Raw genomic sequence first — 22,555 nt, 5'->3', positions numbered from 1 at the left:
ATCCAAATTTTTCACAGTTTATCTATTTGAATTGCTGTTTGTTAGTGTCGCTTAAACTCAAGGAAGGATGAACCGATTTGGATAATTTTAGTCTTGAAATATTCCTGGAAGTCCAGGAAAAGTTTAAACAGTGATAAAATATGGTAAAACTGCGAGAAAAATACAGTTGAACTTAACTAACTCGAATCACCATAATCCACAAATTAACTTCGTGTTATAGAAGTTTTCATTAATATACAATTTTTCAAAAAGCTGTAAAATATAGATTTATAAACATTTTTATTTACTCACTTCGCATAAAGATTTTTCTTATTCTGTATCTGTATTCTGTCGTCAGTATTAATTTGGGTTTCGCGATTACCCATTTTAACTTACATATTATATGTTCGTTCCGTAAATGAGCAATTACACCGTATTTTAATTTCGTGGATCGAAATACAAAAATTATTTGTTTTATTTAAAAATTGATTTATAAACGATTATTGGTTATATTTAATTGAATTGAAAAATGGATGTGAGAGCACAATATAAAAAGCCAAAAAAACTTTCGTTTGGATCGTCATTCCGCAGCTCAGCTCTTACGCATTTGGTAACCATCTTCAAGTGCACTTTTTGCTTGCCGCTCGTTGACCTTTTTTTTCTACAAATTGTTCTCTCTTCTTGACTTAGGTATTTGGTATGGTGCCAAACATTTTGGTTTTAGTTTAAGACTACTACCAAACTGCGTGCGTTGGATTTCTACCAAGTCGCCAACTTTGTACTGATGGGCTTGCTTGCATTTAAGGTTGTCTTCTTGTTTTGGCGCTGAACTTGAAATTAAATATTTGTAACTTCGCTTTCTTACGTTGTTTATTGCGTATTTTCAACAGAATAATTTTGGGATTTCTTGATGGATAAGATCACGTATTCTCATCTTTCGTTCACATCTTTGCGTCAATTAATAACTCAAAAGGCGATGTGTTTATACTTCTTAAAAATGTCGTGTTAATTACTTTTTAGACTATGTCTACATATTTGTACCATTTCGTTGGGTCATTTATACTGAGCTCTCTCTCTTATCGAAGACTGAAAAAATGACGGAACTAGACTTGAATAGCTTTATATTTTCGGTGTCACAATATGTTTGAAAGTCGTTTGAGGAAAAAGCAACACATCTGTCGCAGACATGGATTTCCGAAAATCATGCTTTGGTTTAGCAACTTTAATATGACTTATTGCTTTGTTGTGAATTTTGAAGGATACAGCCAGCAAAACTTAGTAAATAAGTCAACCACTGCTGAGATGTGCTTATAGTTTTCTTGATTCTAGTGGATGTAGTAAGCCTTCCTGTTTGCCTTATTTTCGATTGCTTAATATGCACGATACAGAAAAAGTAATGGTTTTTTTAATTTTATCGTCCATATTTGGTGTAATAAATTCTTACATACATTCCGGAACTACCATTAATTGGTTATCATTGTAGATTGGGTATAAAATGTTAGATTTACGAAAATAGTCATCATAAGGACTTTTATTATTGTTGAGGATTTCTCGAATGGTCCTAAACTTTTCACGCTTACAAAACGCCATTAATCAAAAGCAAATAAATTGCCATAACTAATTTCCAATTAAGATACAAGACTGTAATTGTGTGAACAGGATCACATTAGGGAGGGGCATCTGCTCCTAAATTTTTTTAAAGTGGGCGTGGTCCGTTCTCTAATAGATTTAATGTGCATATCTTCTCAACCGCTTACGCTATAATAACAAATTTCGCTAAGAATAAATGTGACAATGGGTGAAAGCGGGTGACAACTCCGCCCACTCCCCATATAACAGTACTGTTAAAAACTACTAAAGGCCCGATAAATCAAGCACTAAACACGCCAGAGATATTAAATTTAATCTCTGGAATGTTAAGAGACAACTTTATAATAAGCGCGTTCAAGATTAGACAGTGGGCGTGGCACCGCCCAATTTTAGGTGAAGAATCATATCTTGGGATCTGTCTAACCGATTTTAACCAAATTCGGTGCATAACATTCTTCTCATATAACACAATTTTAAATTCCATCTGATTCTTTCGCTTTCCACTATGCAAATCAAGCAACAATGATTGTATCGGGGTAAAACTTTGCGTGAATAATACGTTTAAAGTATGCCATTTTGTAACCAAAAACTTGTCTAAATCGAACCAAACCTTTTCAAGCCCCTAGGTACTGAATATGGGAATCCCAGTGCCTATAATTGACTTTTTACCGAAAATATCGGTCAATGTGTAAGATATTAATATAACTAGAATTCATATAATAAAATAAATAAATGAAACTCTCGATAATAGTATGTTTTTATGTCAAAAATGGGTTGAATCGGATCAATACTTTCTTTAATATACAATTTTGTTAGCACCTGACGTAAATTCCCTTGCAATTTGCGAGAGTATAAAATGTTCGGTTACACCCGAACTTAGAACTTCCTTACTTGTTTTAATATTAGGTTTTGCCACACCTAAATAAATGCCTGGCCTTTGATTCTTGCGAATTGCAAGAGTATAAAATTGTCGGTTCCGCCCTACTACCCATTATCGGAGATATATTGACCCTAGCTCCAACATACTTTATGTAAAAAATACAAACTTCCGTTTGGCTGTATATAAACGTAAAAAATTAGATATACAGTAGTTTAATGCCGAAAATTTCCCCAATGCCCTTAAACTCAGTCGAATCCCAACTGAAGCTGTCTTTTCAATTGCAAGTGACTCAGTTAAAGGAATCGGTATAAGTCAACTTTTCAAAACTTCTGAAACGCAAGGACCATCCTATGAATTGACGCTAAAAGCCTCTGCTAAATATATAATAACAGTGGATATAAACACTTGTGATGGCTTGGTTAATGGGGCAGCTGAACAACTTATGCAAATTGATTTCCATTGTTCTTTTCCAACAACTCTGGATTAAAATAACTGAAAACCTTCTGTTGGTTAGATAGCACGACTAAAAAAGGCTCATCCTCTAGAAAGTACTTTGACACCAATTGAAAAAGTTCTAAAATCTTTTCAATATAAAAGAAATAAAAAAATTTCAATTGAAAGAAATCAGTTTTCAGTTGTTCCGGCTGAGGGAATAACTATTCATAAAAGTCAGCGTGCTACATATAATAAAGTTGTAGTTCATACCCGACCCAGAATGCCTAGGGCTTCAATATATGTCGCTTGTAATCGAGCTACTACTGTAGAGATCTATTTATCATAGGAAATTTTCTGAATCGGATCCTGTATTTAGGGTACTGAGTGAATTGAACACAAATAAAGCTCTGACAACAAGTTTCAATTTTATGACTTCCCGAACATCAGGACATCAAATTTTATTCCATAATGTTCAGAGTTTTCAGATATTTTATGTTTTGTAGAAACTTGGAGTTATCGTTGCGAAAATTTTGATATACCAGGACTTACTCCAATTAACGAGCTGAGGATAGATAGCACGGAAACAACCAACAGAAATAAACGGAGCATTATAATATATGCAAATTATAGTATTGCTTGCTCTATAGAATCAAAGGCTGTAAAGAAAATTTATTCAGGCCACAAAGTTTTAGAAGCGGTTTTGTTTAAATGTTTCAATATTAATATTCTGGTTCTATATAGAAATTCAGCTTTCTCTGTCAGACAATTAATTGTAGAACTTCAGGAAGTCCTTACTTCTGAGTTAGGCAATCAAAATGTGCTAATTGTTGGAGATTTTAACATTTGTTTAATGTCTACAGGGACCGCAATAAGAAATCTGCTCCAAGAAAAAAACTTTAGTTCCCTGCTTGGTGTAGAATATTCAACCTGCTGGTACACAAATTGATTAGGCATTTTCAAACATGGATCCTTCCCATGTTAATGCAATAACTTTTGAGACAATACACAGCTATCATGACAGTAGTTGTGTCTCTATTTCGAACTAAAGTTTTCAGACTTAGTGCAATAGTTCTTAATTTTTTTTTTTTTAATATAATCGATTTGGAATGGTATAGCAATTTTGACAGTAGTTTTTAAGGCAATTTTAAGAAAAAATGTAAATATTCTAATTAAGAAAGTTTAAATTATGTACCACAAAGTTTTAGAAGCGGTTTTGTTTAAATGTTTCAATATTAATAGTCTGGTTCTATATAGAAATTCAGCTTTCTCTGTCAGACAATTAATTGTAGAACTTCAGGAAGTCCTTACTTCTGAGTTAGGCAATCAAAATGTGCTAATTGTTGGAGATTTTAACATTTGTTTAATGTCTACAGGGACCGCAATAAGAAATCTGCTCCAAGAAAAAAACTTTAGTTCCCTGCTTGGTGCAGAATATTCAACTACACCTGCCGGTACACAAATTGATTGGGCATTTTCAAACATGGATCCTTCCCATGTTAATGCAATTACTTTTGAGACAATGCACAGCTATCATGACAGTATTTGTGTCTCTATTTCGAACTAAAGTTTTCAGACTTAGTGCAATAGTTCTTCATTTTTTTTTTAAATATAATCGATTTGGAATGGTATAGCAATTTTGACAGTAGTTTTTAAGGCAATTTTAAGAAAAAATGTAAATATTCTAATTAAGAAAGTTTAAATTATGTACCACAAAGTTTTAGAAGCGGTTTTGTTTAAATGTTTCAATATTAATATTCTGGTTCTATATAGAAATTCAGCTTTCTCTGTCAGACAATTAATTGTAGAACTTCAGGAAGTCCTTACTTCTGAGTTAGGCAATCAAAATGTGCTAATTGTTGGAGATTTTAACATTTGTTTAATGTCTACAGGGACCGCAATAAGAAATCTGCTCCAAGAAAAAAACTTTAGTTCCCTGCTTGGTGTAGAATATTCAACCTGCTGGTACACAAATTGATTGGGCATTTTCAAACATGGATCCTTCCCATGTTAATGCAATAACTTTTGCGACAATACACAGCTATCATGACAGTATTTGTGTCTCTATTTCGAACTAAAGTTTTCAGACTTAGTGCAATAGTTCTTCATTTTTTTTTTTGAAATATAATCGAATTAGAATGGTATAGCAATTTTGACAGTAGTTTTGAAGGCAATTTTAAGGAAAAAATGTAAATAATCTAATTAAGAAAGTTTAAATTATGTATATAATTTGTTATTATATAAGACATTATTGTATAAATATATGATAGAAATTAAATAGTATGAGGGGAAAAGAAATATAATTTGGATATATGTATAAGAATCTCTATAAAAACTTATGTTTAATATTGTAAATATATTATACAAATAAATATAATAATATAATTTTTTAATTTGTTAATATTTATTATTTTTAAGCTAAACATGTATAATAATATCGATATAATAAATAAAAAAAATTTTTCATTGAAAACACGATTTCCTTTCATACTCCTCAATACAGTTGTAATCCATTCTATATAAAATCAATTATAAGCGTATACAATAAAACACAAGAACGATTGCTCATAATTTGAGTAAAAATGATTTAAAAATTGTACTTATTAATTACACTGTGAATGTAAATAACTGAGGCAACAGTTTTTACTTCTAATTATTAAAATATATAAATAAATCTGAAACGAATATATCATTTGAATTTGCGAGAGTATAAAATGTTCGGTTACTAACTTTCTAAAATGACCTGCTAACTCTAGAAAGCTAGGAAGTTGCTTCGGCTTCCGGGTACTTTATAATTCAATACTGCTTCTATTTTTTCTAGTGATGCCCGGAGCGTCTGGTTCTCAATGACATAACCGAGAAATTTAACTTGGTTTTTCAGGAACATAAATGATCAGCATGATGAGCTGAGTTGATTTAGCCATGTCCGTCTGTCTGTAAATTAACTTCCTTCGTTTAGGAAGTGTTAAAAAAATATAGTTTTCCGCAAACGCGCGAAATAAATCAAATATGATAGTTTGAGTGATCCTGATGGATAACTGATCTCTTTATTTCAATTTAATCTAGTGTCAGCTACAATATTCGCTTATTCAGTAATTGGTTTCATTGTTTACATTTTGTGGGTGGTCTTAGCTTAATGAAAAAGAATAGTGATTAATTAAATAAGCAAAGATGCTTATTAAGAAGCTGTATTATTGCTAAGTGCAAAGATACAGTTTGTTTATACTTAGCGTAAAGCTACTATGTGGAGGCTGCCGTTAACTCCCCCCTCTCTAATTTGAATCGTCACCGATTCAATATAATTTTTCGATAGGTTATTTATTTTATCCAAAATAGCGTTATATGATATTTTTTCAGATTCTAAACTTCTATTTATTTTAGAAGGTTTATAAGATTTTTTAAATTTTACAATCCTATGAATTAAGTACATTATTAACAAAATTACAAGTATGTTCCATTAAAATGAATGGTGTTTAAAAACTTTCATTCGTTCAGCTAAAATATTTATGTTTTCAAGTTTTTTTCTTTATTTTTTGTTTCAATATATTCTATAATTTCAAAATTATTAATATGATTGTTCTTTAAATATTTCCAAATTTTACAATCCACATTTTCATATATAACATTGTTAATATGTGTATAATTCTCAAAAGTTACAAGCTAAACTCCATTAATGGCATATCCATCAACTGTGTTATTTCCATAGACTAATCTTGTTCCTTCTTTATTTACATCTATTTCTTTATTTTTTTCTTTTATTTTTTTACATTTCCCTTTTTTTCTGAACAAAATATCTGATAGGCAAGTATTTGTGTTATTAATTTTACAATAGGTGTTTATCATTTCTTTTTAACAATTTTTTATAATAATATATATTTTTTTTGCAGTTTGCAATTTCTTTGCCAATTACTAATTTACCGTCTTCTTGTGTGATTGCTCTTACTTCATAGAAATTGCAATCATTTATAATTTTTGAATACTTCCTATATAAAACAATTACACCTTTATTTTGTAATATCTTAAAGTTAGAAATGTCCATTAAATCAGTTATAGTCATTCGTCCGTGTTCATTTTGAATTATATTGTATATATTCAAGATTTAATATTATCTTTATGTACTATTTCTGTAGTTAATTGTATCCTTATTCCCTAAATCTTCTTTTATTGCTTGTTCCTTGTATCTAGGCTTTTGCTTATTTCTCTCCCCTATTATTTTTTCATATATAACATCTTCACATAAATATGTTTTGTTAAATCTATTTTTATTTTGTCTTTCTAGCATCCTACTTTGTCTGGTAAATTATCATGAGAGACCTTATTATAAAGGACTTCGAATGGTTTCTTATCAGTTACCGAATGTATAATTTTATTCTATTGGTGAGCGGCTCTATATATTGATTCTGAAAAGCTGATTAAATTATATACTTGTTTTATACATCGTGATACTTCAATTATTGTTGAATGTACCCTCTCTATCTGACCATTTGTGGTGCTATGATTTGGGTTGCAGAAATAAATTGCAATCTGAAGTCTCTGCATCAGGGATTTAAATTGTACCGTAGTAAATCCTGGTTCATTATCAATTGTTATTCTCTTTACATTAGGGAAACTTTGTAATATATCTAACACTTTATCTTCTAAATTAATTGTATCTTCAATTTGTTTAATAACCAAAAACTTTGAATAACTATCGATACATGTAATGAATTTTAATGATTGTGCATAAAATATATCTATGTTTATTTGTATTAACTTCTCTTTAGGTATAGGAACCTCTCCAATAGGTATTTTTATGGGATGTCTATCATATTTATTTTTATTACAAATTTCACAATTTGTAATGCATTCATTAAATTGTTTATACATTTCTGGCCAATAGTAAAAAGTTGAGATTTGTTTAAATTTTCGTCAAAGCCCCTGTGCGCTCTGTTATGCGTTTGCTTTATTATTGTTCCCTGGTCTTCCTTGTTAGGTATATCCATGGGAACATTTTTTGTAAATAAAAATTTGTTAGTAAATCTTTCTTTTAATTTAACTTTTATTTCATATAAGTCTTCAGGTGTACAATTTATTGCAGTTACAAGATTTGGTTGTAAAAATTCTTTTAGAATAGTCATTAAATTTTCAAGTGTATCATATTCAATAATATGCCTAGTTTTATTAAAATTATTAATAGATTCGTGAATGGTAAAGCGACCTTAATAAGAAGTATTTGTTACATTATTATTTGCGTTATGTGGTCGGTTTTGGATTCGAGTACTTGGATCGACATCCATTGGGATAGGTCTTGCCTAAATGTTTTATTGTAGGGGCTTTTGGTTGTAGCCTCTTTGAAATTGGGTTTGTGGAAACTGTAAATTCTTATTGAAATTTCCGTTATTGATGTTAGTACGTTGTCTGTAGTAATTCGTATTTTACCCGAATTGTGATGCGAAAATTGCTCGCAGATTATTCGATTCTAATTCTTGTGCTTTTACCAACACATTTGGCAAATCACTTAGAGATAATGAAAATAATATACTGACTAAATTTCCATTTAGACCTGTTATAAATATACGCAATGCATCCCGTCTATTTATTGCGTTTAATTCTTTAGTTACGGCACTATCCGATCCGTAAGTCATTATCGTTTTATTAATAAGTAGAGTTAATTTTTCATTGACCTTATTATAGTATTCAATAATTGAATAAGTGCCCTGTCGCGAAATGCTAATCTCCTGTTCGATAATATGAGCTGTTCGCTAGTCCGCGTAAGCAAAATCGAGTCGTGCCAAAATGGCATCGAAATTAAGAACCGTTCCGTGATTGGATAAAATGTCATTAGCATCGTTTATAATATTATTTCTTAGTATGGTTAATGCAAAAAAATATCTACGGCTGCCCCTTACATACAAACTCATTGCGTTATTGCCTGATTCCCTCCAGCTAACGTATCTAGTTCGTTTTCCATTAAATTCTGGTAGCGACTTGACCACTTCAAGTGTTTCATCACAATTGATATGTGGATTGATCACTTCGATTTTATAATCAACGACTGCAGTTGCCTGTGTTAAATCTTGTAGTTATCTTCGCAACTCCTCTACCTCCAATCTAAGAGAATCATTTATTGCAGTAATTAATCTAGTAACAAGATTCTCGTTTTCACTATTTAGAGACATTTATTATTATTTTAGTTTTTGTAAGTTTTAAATATGGACAAGTTTCAGTTCTATGGTTGCCCTTGCAATGATTACAATAGTACAGCCTTTCGTATTTTGGTGTACTTGAATTTTTTCCCATTAAAAAAAAAATATTTTCTTCTATGTTTTCATCTGTTAGGATTTTTAAAATTCTATTCCCCTTTTTGTTGTTTGAGGCGTCTGCATTTGTCAAGATTTTCGACATATAGATTTTTTTATTTTAAAACGTTCAAAGTTTTGGACATACAGTTTTTTAAAATATATATATTTTTTTTGTTTCTGTCTAGGAAAGGAAACTCTTTAATTCTGGAGGGTCTGGAGTTCAGAATCGCAAAAATGAGTTTACGTTATAAGTTTCAAAATGTTTTGTAATATGGCTGGCCGAGCCTTCATTTATAACATGCTTTTTTTTATAATTTTTGATCCCTTCTAAGAAAGGAAACTCTTTTATTCTGGAGAGACTGGAGTTCAGAATAGTAGAAATGAGTTTATGTTATAAATTAATTACTATAAATAAGGGTCCCCCTTGCGGTGGTTAATCGCGGTTTCAAAATATTTGTTATATGGCTGGTCGAGCCTTCATTTATAATTTTTTTATAAATTTGAGTACTTGTAAGTTTTAGATTTACAATGCTCACAGTACTTAGGCTTATAATATTTTATATTATTGGGATTATTTCACACAATTTTTATACAATTTTATTGTAATAAATTAAATATATCATAAATATATTAAAGTTATAATTTACTACTTTTCTTCCTTTTCTAAAGGGGTTTGTTGATTGCTGTTTTAATTCTTTTGTCAGTGTTGATTGCTGTTCAGCTTCCCTCGTCGATTTGTTTTTAATTAATTGTTTCCCTCATTGGACACGCTTCGGCTTAGCGTGCAATGCCTTAATTCTTCTTTGTTGTGTTATTCTGTTTTTTTGTTATTGTAATTTAGTAATTTTAATATTGTTGTAAAAAATTTATTCACTTGTGGAATTTAGGAATTTTAATGTTGTTGTAAAACATTTTTTCATTTGTGGAATTTAGTAACTTTAGTGTTGTTGTAAAACATTTATTCACTTGTGGAATTTAGTAATTTTCAAGTTTTTGTAAAACATATATTCACTTGTCGAATTTAGTAATTTTAAAGTTTTGTAAAAAATTTATTGACTTGCGGAATTAAGCAATTTTCATGTTGTTGTAAAACATTTTTTCTCCTGATAAATGTTCTTTTTTTTTTACTTTTCTCCTCCCGAGAGGATACTTGATTGTTAGATTTGCGGTTCCGACAAGCGTCACTGTGATTGTCCTTTCGGCTAGGGATACTTGTTATTTTCTTCCTCTTATTTTTGCCTAGGATATCACTTAACAAACGTAACACATGCCCCACGTTGTTGGGCGGCAATTAACTTCCTTCGATTAGGAAGTATGAGAAAAATATATACAAGGTGCGTTCCAAAGTAAGCAGGACTTTTTAAAATAAGACAGCACAGATGGCTTTATCGGCAAAATCAATTAATTTTATTCAAAATGGTCTCCTTCTGCTTTAATACAGCTTTTTACACGGTCCAAAAGCATATCGAACGAGTTTTAGCTCGTTTCACGGTATGGCCGCCAGTATGCCGGTGCAAGCCTTTTGAATGGCCTCCACGTCTGCATAACGCTTTCCTTTAATCGGCAAATGCATTTTTCCGAAAAGGTAGAAGTCGCACGGTTTCAAATCAGGTGAATACGGGGAGTGGTTGATTGTTAAAATGTGATTTTTGGTCAAATAATCGGCCACAAGCGTCGATCGATGAGACGGCGCATTATCGTGCAACAAACGCCAACTTCCATCTTCGCGATATTCGGGCCGAACACGTCGAATACGGCGCACTAAACGCTTCAAAACTCCAAGATAGAATACCGCATTAACGTTTTGGCTGGGTGGAACAATTTCTTTGTGGACAATACCCTTGGAATCATAAAAACAAATCAGCATTGTCTCTTCTTCTCCACTTCTCCAGGCGCGATTTTTTGGCCCACATGTTCATCGTCATTTATGTCTTCACGACCACTTTTAAAACGTTGAAACCACTCGTGCACTCTGCTACGGGATAGGCAATCATCGCCATAAACTTGTTTCATCAATTGAAACGTTTCGGTATAAGTTTTACCAATTTTAAAACAAAATTTAATGTTGGCTCTTTGTTCGAAGCTCATTTTCGCACCGATGACAAAAACATACTGACACCTAAAACGCAATAACTTCACTTTCAAGTATAACAGATTCTAACTGTCGACATATAGATGGCGCGACTAGAGTTTACTTTGTTACTTTTTTACTCTTTACTTCGGAACGCACCTTGTAAGTTCCGCGGACGCGCGGAAGATATCATATATGATAGTTTGAGTGACCTGATTGATAACTGATCTCTTTATTTCAATTTACTCTTATTTATACAATATTCTGATTTGCTTAGTTCTTACAATAAGAGTCAGTTGCAATATTCGCTTATTCAGTAACTGGTTTTATTGTTTACATTTTGTGGGTGGTCTTAGCTTAATGCAAAAGAATATTGGTTACTTAAAAACAGCAAAGATGCTTATTAAGAAGCTGTGGTCTTAGCTTAATGAAAAAGAAATATTGATTACTTAAATAAGCAAAGATGGTTATTATGAATCTGTACTATTGCTAAATGCAATGGTACAGTTTTGTTTATAATTAGCGTAAAGCTACTGTGTGGAGGCTGCCGTAAACTTGTATATATACAAACTAGTCCCTCAGTTTTTTAACAACCGATCTGAAATTTTGCACCTGTTCTTTGCTCTTAAAGAAGCTGCTCATTTGTCGGAACGGCCGATATCGGATCACTATAGCATATAGCTGCCATACAAACTGAACAATAGCAATGAAGTGCTTGTATGGAAAACTCTTCCTTTTGACGAGGTATCTTCACAAAATTTGGCATGGATTATTATTTAAGGCAATAATCTAATCGCCGAAGAAATTGCATAGATCGGATGACTATAGCATATTGCTGCCATATTAACTGAACGATCGGAATAAACTGTTTGGGTGAAAAACTATTGTATTTGAAGAGGTATCTTTACAAAATTCGGTACGAGTTATCGCTTAAAGTAACAAATTATTATCCGCAGAAATTGGTCAGAGCAGATCACTATATCATATAGCTGCCATACAAATGGAACGTTCGGAATCAAGTTCTTGTAAGGGGCCTTTGTATTTGTGAAGGGTATTATAGCTTCGGTGCAACCGAAGTTATCGTTTTTTCTTGTTTAATATTCAGCTGAAACCGGTGTCCTCTTCGTCTTTGACTAGGATTATAATGTCGTCGATACATGGTAATGCAATACCTTTTCGTGTTAAATCTCTAAAAATCGCGGTTATGTACCTTTGGAAAGCTACTGGAGAATTGGACAGTCCAAACGGCACTTTACAAAATTGACTGCTTTGCGTACAAATGAGGTATACTTGCCGCCGGAAAGTGGAAAAATTTGTTTTAATGGTGAATAGTGCTAAAAATCGTTGCATTTTGTGAGCGATCTCATTCGTCGTCTATGAGCGAAGAGGGAAACGATCTTTAATAATTACTATGTTGATTTGACGAAAATCAATGCACAGTCTGTCTCATCTTCGTTTTTTAACAAAAACAACTGGATTGTAAAATCTGAATTTGACACTTCTATTATACCTTCTTATATCATTCGTCAATTTGATTTTCAACAAGATATCAGTTCGTATAATTTTGGTTTAGCTGCTGCACTCGCTTTAACACCAATATCAAGTTCATATATGTCAATCACTGTATACTTGTATATTATTATTAACGCCACTTTCTCATGTTTATTGTTCGCTCGAATCTTTTTATACTCTCGCAACATGTTGCTACAGAGCATAATAGTTTTGTTCACCTAACGGTTGTTTGTATCACCTAAAACTAATCGAGTTAGATATAGGGTTATGTATACCTATATAAATGATCAGGATGAAGAGACGAGTTGAAATCCGGGTGACTGTCTGTCCGTCCGTCCGTGCAAGCTCTAACTTGAGTAAAAATTGAGATATCTTTATGAAACTTAATAAACATGTTTCTTGGTACCGTGAGACGGTTGGTATTGCAGATGGGCGTAATCGGACAACTGCCACGCCCACAAAACGCCATTAATCAAAAACAAATAAATTGTCATAACTAAGCTCCGCAATAAGATACAAGACTGTGATTTGGTACACAGGATCACACTAAGGAGGGGAATCGGCAGTTAAAACTTTTTTTTTTAGTAGGCGTGTTCCCGCCCCTAATAGGTTAAATGTGCATATCTCCTAAACTACTTAAGATATAATAACAAAATTCACTGGAAGCAAATGTTTTTAGCACCTCTACCTACGGTGTGAAAATGGGTGAAATCGGGTGGCAACCCCGCCCACTCCCCATGTTACGGTACTGTTAAAAACTACTAAAAGCGCGATAAATCAAGCACTAAACCGCCTGAGACATTAAATTTTATCTCAGGGATGGTATGAGATGACTTTATAGGAACCGCGTTCAAAATTAGACAGTGGGCGTGACACCGCCCACTTTTAATTGAAAACCCATATCTTGGGATCATTTTAACCGATTTCTTTCGAATTTGGTACATAACATTCTTTTTATTATACTCTCGCAACCTGTTGCTACAGAGTATAATAGTTTTGTTCATGTAACGGTTGTTTGTATCACCTAAAATTAATCGAGTTAGATATAGGGTTATATATATATAAATGATCAGGATGAAGAGACGAGTTGAAATCCGGGTGACTGTCTGTCCGTCCGTCCGTCTGTCCGTCCGTCCGTGCAAGCTCTAACTTGAGTAAAAATTGAGATATCTTCATGAAACTTGGTAGACATGTTTCATGGTACCGTGAGACGGTTGGTATTGCAGATGGGCGTAATCGGACGACTGCCACGCCCACAAAACGCCATTAATCAAAAACAAATAACTTGCCATAACTAAGCTCCGCAATAAGATACAAGACTTTTATTTGGTACACAGGATCACATTAGGGAGGGGCATCTGCAGTTAAAATTTTTAAAAGTGGGCGTGGTCCCGCCTCTAATAGGTTTAATGTGCATATCTCCTAAACCGCTAATGCTATAATAACAAAAATCACTAGAAGCAAATGTTTTTAGCACTTCTATTGACGGTGTGAAAATAGTTGAAATCGGGTGGCAACTTCGCCCACTCCCCATATAATGGTACTGTTAAAAACTACTAAAAGCGCGATAAATCAAGCACTAAACACGCCAGAGACATTAAATTTTGTCTCTGGGATAGTATGAGATGACTTTATAGGAACCGCGTTCAAAATTAGCACAGCCCACTTTTAGGTGAAAACCCATATCTTGAGATCTGCTCAACCGATTTCAACCAAATTCGGTGCATGACGTTCTTTTCATGTTTCTATGTCATAGTGCGAAAATGGGCGAAATCGGACTACAACCACGCTTACTTCCCATGTAACACCGTTTTCAATTCCATCTGATTCTTTCACATTCCACTATGCAAATCAGGTAAAAATGATTATATCGGGGTAAAACTTTGCGTGAATAATGCAATTAAAGTATGCCACCTTGCGGCCAAAAATTGTCTAAATCGAACCAAAACTGTTCAAACCCCTAAGTACTAAATATGTGGACCCCAGTGCCTATAGTTGACCTTGTACCGAAAATATCAGTCAATCCACAAAGAAATCTCAAACGAGTATACCATTTGATCTTGCGAGAGTATAAAATGTTCGGTTACATCCGAACTTAGCCCTTCCTTACTTGTTATATTTCTATATTATGGTGGGAAAATGGGCAAAATCGGATTACAACCACGCCTATTTTCCATATGACACCATTTTAAGTTCCACTTTCCACTATGCAAATCAAGCAACAATGATTATATCGCTGTAAAACTTTGCGTGAATAATACGTTAAAAGTATGCCACCTTGTGACAAAAAATTCTCTAAATCGAACCAAAACTGTTCAAGCCCCTAGGTACTGAACATGTGGACGCCAGTACCTATAGTTGACTTTTTACCGTAAATATCGGCCATTGTGTAAGATATATAATTGAAATTCATTTAATACAATAGAATAAATAAATGAAACTATCGGTAATAGTATGTCTTTGTTTCAAAAATGGGTTGAATCGGATCAAAAGTTCTTGTAGCCCTCATATATCTAATATAAATATTTTTGAACTTCCGCGTGACTTTATACCGCATATGTGAGTTATCTCAATGAAAATAAGAGAGCATGTTTTACTCATAACAAGATCAAATCGGGTGAAAATTTTGCTTAGCCCCCATGTAACTAATATCAGGATTTTCGAACATTCGTCTGACTTTTACTCCATTTGATTCGTGATGGTATGTGAGGTACCATAATAAAACAGTGCGAGCATTTTATTAGTCTGTGGCATGTTAGTAGTATGTGGCATTGGAAAAAATTAATAAAATCGGGTTAATACTACCCTCAAATTCCATATACAACTTATAATGCTTTTCGTTATTCTAACCAGTTTTATGCCGAATATGTCGGTCAGTGAGTATTAATATTTTTTTTTATATATAAAATTGCTTCAAAATATTTTCTCGAGTATAGCTGAGCAATGTATATATGATTTCCGTCATTCCACCTGACTACACCGTTCCGGTTGATTAACGTGATATTTTAACGAAATTAAGTGGAAAAGATTTCTTAAAAATTATGTGGTTTGGCGCTAAATTAGAATGAAATTAGTATATAATAAGTCTAAACCTCACACCTTCATATTCCGATTCTCTGGTTGACGTTTGCCACCTAAGCTTATAATATAAAATTTAGCCACTTTGGTGGAGTTAATATCACATTCATACTTATGTATATCTCTCTTCAAGATGTTTTTTTTTAATATAATTTTCGCTGACGCAAACTAAAATATTGCAATAAAACTGAGACTAAGTTTATGGCCTTTAATATAAGTCAAGAAGATACCAAATTTGATTGAAATTTTATCACGATTTCATATTGGATGTTAAATTCTTTCTCAACTTTGCGACACCTGAAGGAACTTCCTGGCCTTTGATTCTTGCGAATTACAAGAGTATAAAATTCTTGCTTCCGCCCTGCTCCCACATACTTTATGTAAAAAATTCAAACTTCCGTTTGGCTTTATATAAACGTAAAATATTAGATATACAACAGTGTAATGCCAAAAATGTGTGAAATCGATCCACGAATTTCCCCAGCATACATGTACTACTTATGGTATAATTTATTTCGTTAATTTTATAATTTAATGAAATTAAATGGACAGTTTTTCTCAAAAATAATGTGGTTTATCGCTGCATATATAACCCTAATATACTGATTTCCGCTCCTTTCGTACAACAGCAACCTCATATACCCCACATATTAAATCTAACCTCTTTGGTTTAGTTTATATCACATATGCCATGTTTGAGTTAAATAGCTTCTTTTTGTTAATGGAGGAAAAATAGTATCTATTGTATCTAAAATAGTAAATCTATGCTCAATAACATAAGTTAATAAGATTCCTAATAATAATCGAATAATAAATGTTGAATTATTTCGCAACATTTTTATACTTTCGCAACATGTTGCAACAGAGTATAGCTTTGTTCACCAAACTTTTGTTTGCATCACCTAAAACTAATCGAGATAGATATAGATTTCTATATACTAATATTTGGTGATAATCAGTGAATAAACTTATAACAAAATATACCAGACAACAATGACAAAAATCTACATACCTGCTCTACATATGTGTGTACCATACTTAATTATATGTAATTTATTGTTAATTTAGCCTTCATGAACAGACCTTTCAAAATAGGTACCATAGATCCCTGTTTTAAAAAGCGTTGGTCAAAAGCAATTTACGGAGGGGTTTTCCGAGCACTTAATTTCAATACAATGAAATAAACTACTAATTTCTAAAATATAAATATAACTAAATAATCTGTATTATTATGTTAGTGAATATCTATGTAATATATAGGTATACAAAAGTACGTAAGCTGTGTGTACAAAAATATACCATAATAAAACTATTATACTCTGTAGCAACATGTTGCAAGAGTATAAAAAATATCAGTACACTGTGTTTGTAGTTTCAGTTACACTAGATGTCTTTACCAGCAAAGTGCTTTATTCAAACTAATCTTAGTGTATTAGTTATATAGTTTAAAGTATTATTATATACAGTGACAAGCAAAACCGTATTATATACAGTGGCGAGCAAACACATATACATATGTGCACCAGTATACCATAGTACCTATACACGGAACAGGAAAGGAGTCATAGCAAGGACTTACAAGGAATTACAGTGAAAGAGAGCAGCACCTAGGATCCAACTTTTAACACCCGGACGGACTGAATTATATAAGTATTATCTATAAGTATTTTATATATTAATCCATTTATTATTAATTAATTATGCCTAGATTAAGTAGAAAATCTATATTACTAAGTCGTCTTCAGAATAGAAGACGTATGAGAGTTCTTCGTGCAAACTCTTTATATAGAGATAGTGAGCAGTCACAAAATACTGTAAGTCACGCTAATCGTAGATTAGATTCCGATGTAAGTCTGTCCGAACAAATTATCAATACAAATCAACATAGAACCAGGCAGGAAAATCTCGAGGTACGGTCTTTTGAACAAAATTAAATACTGTTCAACATAGAACAAGGCGGCAAGATCCCCAAATTCGCTCTGAAGAGCAAATAAAAAATACTCGAGGTCATAGATCTCGGCGTGAAGACCCCGAGGCTCGATCTGTTGAGCAAATTGCAAATGCTGTTCAACATAGAACAAGGCGGCAAGATCCCCAAATTCGCTCTGAAGAGCAAATAAGAGATACTCGAGGTCATAGGTCTCGGCGTGAAGACCCCGAGGTTCGATCTGTTGAGCAAGTTGCATATACTGTTCAACATAGAATAAGGCGGCAAGATCCACAAATTCGCTCTGAAGAGCAAATAAGAAATACTCGAGGTCATAGATCTCGTCGAGAAAATCCTGAGGTACATACGTTATGATGAACAAAGTAGGAACACTAGGGATCATAGAGAACTTCGCGCAAGAAATCCTGAGTATAGGAATTTAGAGCGCATTTGTGATCAAATGCAAAGGGAATATGCAAGAAGAAATCGTGATAGAGAACCACAACGTCGACAGCTTAGTAGGAGGGGTATGAGGGAAGAAATTTTGAATCAGAGACGTCTTAGACAAGGTCAAGTTCGCCTTCGTAGAGATAACCCACTCAATAGACAAATTGAAAACCAAAGGCAGTCCCATCGAATCCGATTTACGAGAGAAAATAATGTTACAGAAACTGTTAATAGAGGCAATTTAACAGATTTCAAAAACATTTACTTCCGAAATATAAATGAGGGCCCTACTGAAATATGTATTTGCTGTGGCGGCTTATGGTTTTCACACCAAGTTCGCAAATTAAATTTCTAAACTATTGCGCAAGGTCACCCGAATGCTCCATCCGCCTTCTATTTAATCCAAAAATTTCCTTCAGAATATGGAAATTACAATTTTTGTGCTATTGTGCTACAATTGAAGAACGTCTCATAATGCCTAGATTGCTTTTTATGACAATCCGTTCGTTAGGATATCAAGGTCAGAGTTTGCTCAAAGGTGCTGTTGTTAATATACCAATTTCTGTTAACAATATTGTGACATCTCTACCAAGGTCCTATGATGAGGCTCATGTTATACAAATTCACTTAAGAAGGCGTTTGGAATACAATCATGATTACATGATCGATACCATACGCCTCCCAAAGATTATTGAAGCTTTGCAGTTCTTAGTGAATACCCCTCTGTATCGTGAGCACAATATATATTAAATGGTACATATTAATGAAAACTGGATTTCAGAATTTAATGACCAAGAAGAAGTTCCGTTTGTTGCACCTGCAGAGGATTCCCAATTGGTTCAATTTTTTCATGCGGCACAAACTTCTCATGATAATCCCTTAGGTAATAATATTCCGACGGGTCTTTTACCTTCAGAGCTAAATCCAGGCAGTCAAGAAACTCTTTTGGACAATTTTCCTGTAGAAAACTTAGACTATAACCGTTTAGTTATAGTGCCAGGGGAAGAACAAAGACCAATTGACATAATCCAAGATTTTTTTATTGTATTTATTCAATTTAGATATAGTATACAAATATAAGGTTGTCAAATATCTCCCTTCCGCTTTTTTGCTCTTCATTCAATGCTTTATAAAAAGTGTTACAGTGATCGGATTTAGTTAAAATATGCGCCGTTTTGTTCGATGATCTGTTTCCATCTAGACGGCAACTTCATAATAAAACCTCCTTATTTGCGAAGAACTCGGACAGCCACTTTTCACAAGCCTCTTTTGAGTTCAACTTCACACCACCAAGGGCATTCGCCATGGACAGGAACAGGTGGTACTCACTTGGCGCTGCGTTCGGGCTATATGGTGGATGCGATAAAACCTTCCACCCGAGCTCCCGTAGCTTCTGACGAGTCATCAACGAAGTGTGTGGTCTGGCGTTGTCCTGGTGGAACACTACACCCTTCCTGTTGGCCAATTCTGGACGCTTCTGGTCGATCGCCTACTTCAAGCGGTCCAGTTGTTCGCAGTAGATAGTAGAATTAAGCGTCTGGCCACATAGGAGCAGCTCATAGTGGATGATTCCCTTCCAAATCAAACTTTTTTTTGTATCCAGCCTTCTGCAGATGGTTAAAAATGGTTTGGTGACTAACTCCCATCTCCTGGGCGATGTCACGAGATGCCATATGCCGGTCTAACTCGATGTATTCCATGATTTGATCGGTATTTGTCGTCACAGGTCTTCCACCGGCTGGCTTATCCATGGTGTCGTTTTCACCGGCTCTGAATCGTCGAAACCATTCCTCCGCGGTTCGAAGTGATAGAGTACCATCCCCCAAAACACCATTAATCTCACGGAACGTTTCTCTAGCGGATTTGCCTTTAACGAAGGAAAACTTTTAAATAGCGCGAATTTCGGCGTTAGTGAACTCCATGTTTACACGTCTATAACTGTTGAACGCAATATCCAAACTAATCATGCATAGCGTTGTTTTGTAGGTTATGTCAAGACCTTTCAAATTATGTATAGTGTTGCCAGATACGAGCTCTGTAGCGCTTTGTACATAGCCGCGAAATTCAAAAGACAAAAAAGCGGAAGGGAGATATTTGACAACCTTATGTAATATCTAAAAAAGAGAACACTGGCTGCCAGGGCCTACGGCTCAGCTTTTCGAAATGGTATTGTTATAATCATTATGTTATATTATGGTCTTTGTCACGTGCGAAATTTATTTATTTTGATTTATGTACACATATTTTTTAATTAGATTTTCTTGCTTAAGTCTAGTTCCTTGAAAAATTGGTTTATTATATCGATGTTTGTTTTTGTGATGTTTGTAAGTAAATCACTTGGAGCAACTTGCCCAAAGATTCTTTCTCGCGTCGATTTTAATTTTTTGCAGTCGTGGATTAGGTGGTCTGTGGATAATAATCCTTTGCAGAAGGGACATGGTTTTTTGGGAGTCCCTGTCAAGAGGTGTTCGTGTGTCAATTTGCTGTGGCCTATTCGTAAGCGAACCATTATTGTAGACTGCTGCCTTGGGGTTGTTCTTGGGTATGTTGCCCGTGTGCCCTTAGGGTTTAATGTGACGTATCGATGGGGGTCTTGCTGCCACTCTATTTCCTTTTTTTCAGCTAAACTGTGAGTAATGTAATTTGACAAATCTTTTGGTTCAGTTGTGTGAAAATTTAGGTACGCTGCTTTGCCTGCGGATCGTGCGGCGGAGTTGGCGAATTCATTTCCGCTGATACCTATATGACTTGGTGTCCATATAAGTTTTGTTTTTATGCTGTATCTGAGAAGAAAATTTCTGATCTTGTTTAATAAGGGGTTGTTGTTGTAAATGTTTTTCACCGCTTCGATGACGGACATGCTATCAGTGCAGATTGCAAATTTCCCTTTGTTGTGGCTTGCAAAATCCAATGCTTGTTTAATGGCTGTCGCTTCCGCTGTAAATATCGAACAATATGGTTCGAGTATGCCTCCGGCGATCAATGATCCGTCTTCATGTACTACAGCAAATGTTGTTGTAAGCTCGGTTTTGGAGCCATCCGTGAATATCATATTTCAGTTTTGATTTTTATATGAAATCGATAAGTCGTGGAATAATTTTCTATGAATGACAGGGTTGACATCGTTTTTATTATTTTTGTGGAGTGTGATGTCGTAGCTCGATGACTCAAGCATCCACGGTGATTTTTGGGAGGTTTTTGCTTTTGTGCCGTGCTTAGTGATTTGTAGCATTTCGCAATAACTGACACATCTGCGGATAGTTGATTTTTTTTTATAATTGCGTTTATGGGTAAAGGCGTTAATAAATTCCGTATTTAAGATTTTATTTTGTAAGTTAACCAGCTTTGGGATGAGCTTATAGGTGGCATCACGCAGTCTGTCTTTTATGGATGGTAGTCCGGCCTCCGCCAGGACCCATTTTACAGGAGATGTTGGCGCACTGCCTGGTGGTATGGGGCGTTTATTTGGTTTAGGTTGGTGTTTGCGCACCATCCGTAAATTGGGAGTCCATAATCGATTTTTGATAGTATTAGTGCTCTAGTGACGTTTATTAGTGTATGAATATTTATAAAAGATTTATTTGATGTAAGATATTTGATGATGTTTAATCTGGCAGCCAGGTTTTTTCTTATGCTAATACATTGTTTTCTAAATGTAAATCTTTTATCGAAAATAATTCCTAATATTTTGAGATCATTTACAATTTCGATAGGTTTGTTTTTGAACATAAGATTAGTAGGGTGACAATTGGTTTTTTTGCAGATGTGTAATATTTTACATTTTTCTATAGAGAGGGACGCGCCAGAGTGCAGTCCCCACATTTCTAGTTTTGTTAATATGTTTAAAAATATGTTATTTACAATTTTTATATCTTTGATTTTAGTGAAAATTATAGCATCGTCTGCATAGAGCGAAAGGCTTATATTTTTATGTTTTAGTATTATATTTTATACTTGTTCAAATGATATGATAAATAGTACTACTGAAAGTGGTGATCCTTGTGGAATACCATTGTATAGGTTAAAATGGTTTGACAAGGTATTATTTATCCTTACCCGAAAAGTGCGATTTGTCATGAAGGCCTTTATAATGTTAAAGGTTTTCTGACCAACGCCCCACTTTTCAAGCTGTGACAATATCGTATGAATTCATACCCGATCAAACGCCTTTTCGAAGTCTGTCGATAATACAGTGACATGATTTTTTGTCGAAAGAGCGTTTGACGCGTAATGTTGGATGTGAAGCAGAGAGTCTATCGTGCTTTGCTTGCTTTTGAATGCCACCTGATTATGACTTATTAATTTGTTATTGGTTAAAAACCACATTAGCCTTTTAGCCAAGATTTTTTCGAAAATTT

This window comes from Bactrocera oleae, chromosome X (assembly GCF_042242935.1).
Source record: "Bactrocera oleae isolate idBacOlea1 chromosome X, idBacOlea1, whole genome shotgun sequence".
Lineage (NCBI taxonomy): Eukaryota > Metazoa > Arthropoda > Insecta > Diptera > Tephritidae > Bactrocera > Bactrocera oleae.
Note: the sequence above shows the minus strand (reverse complement) of the source record.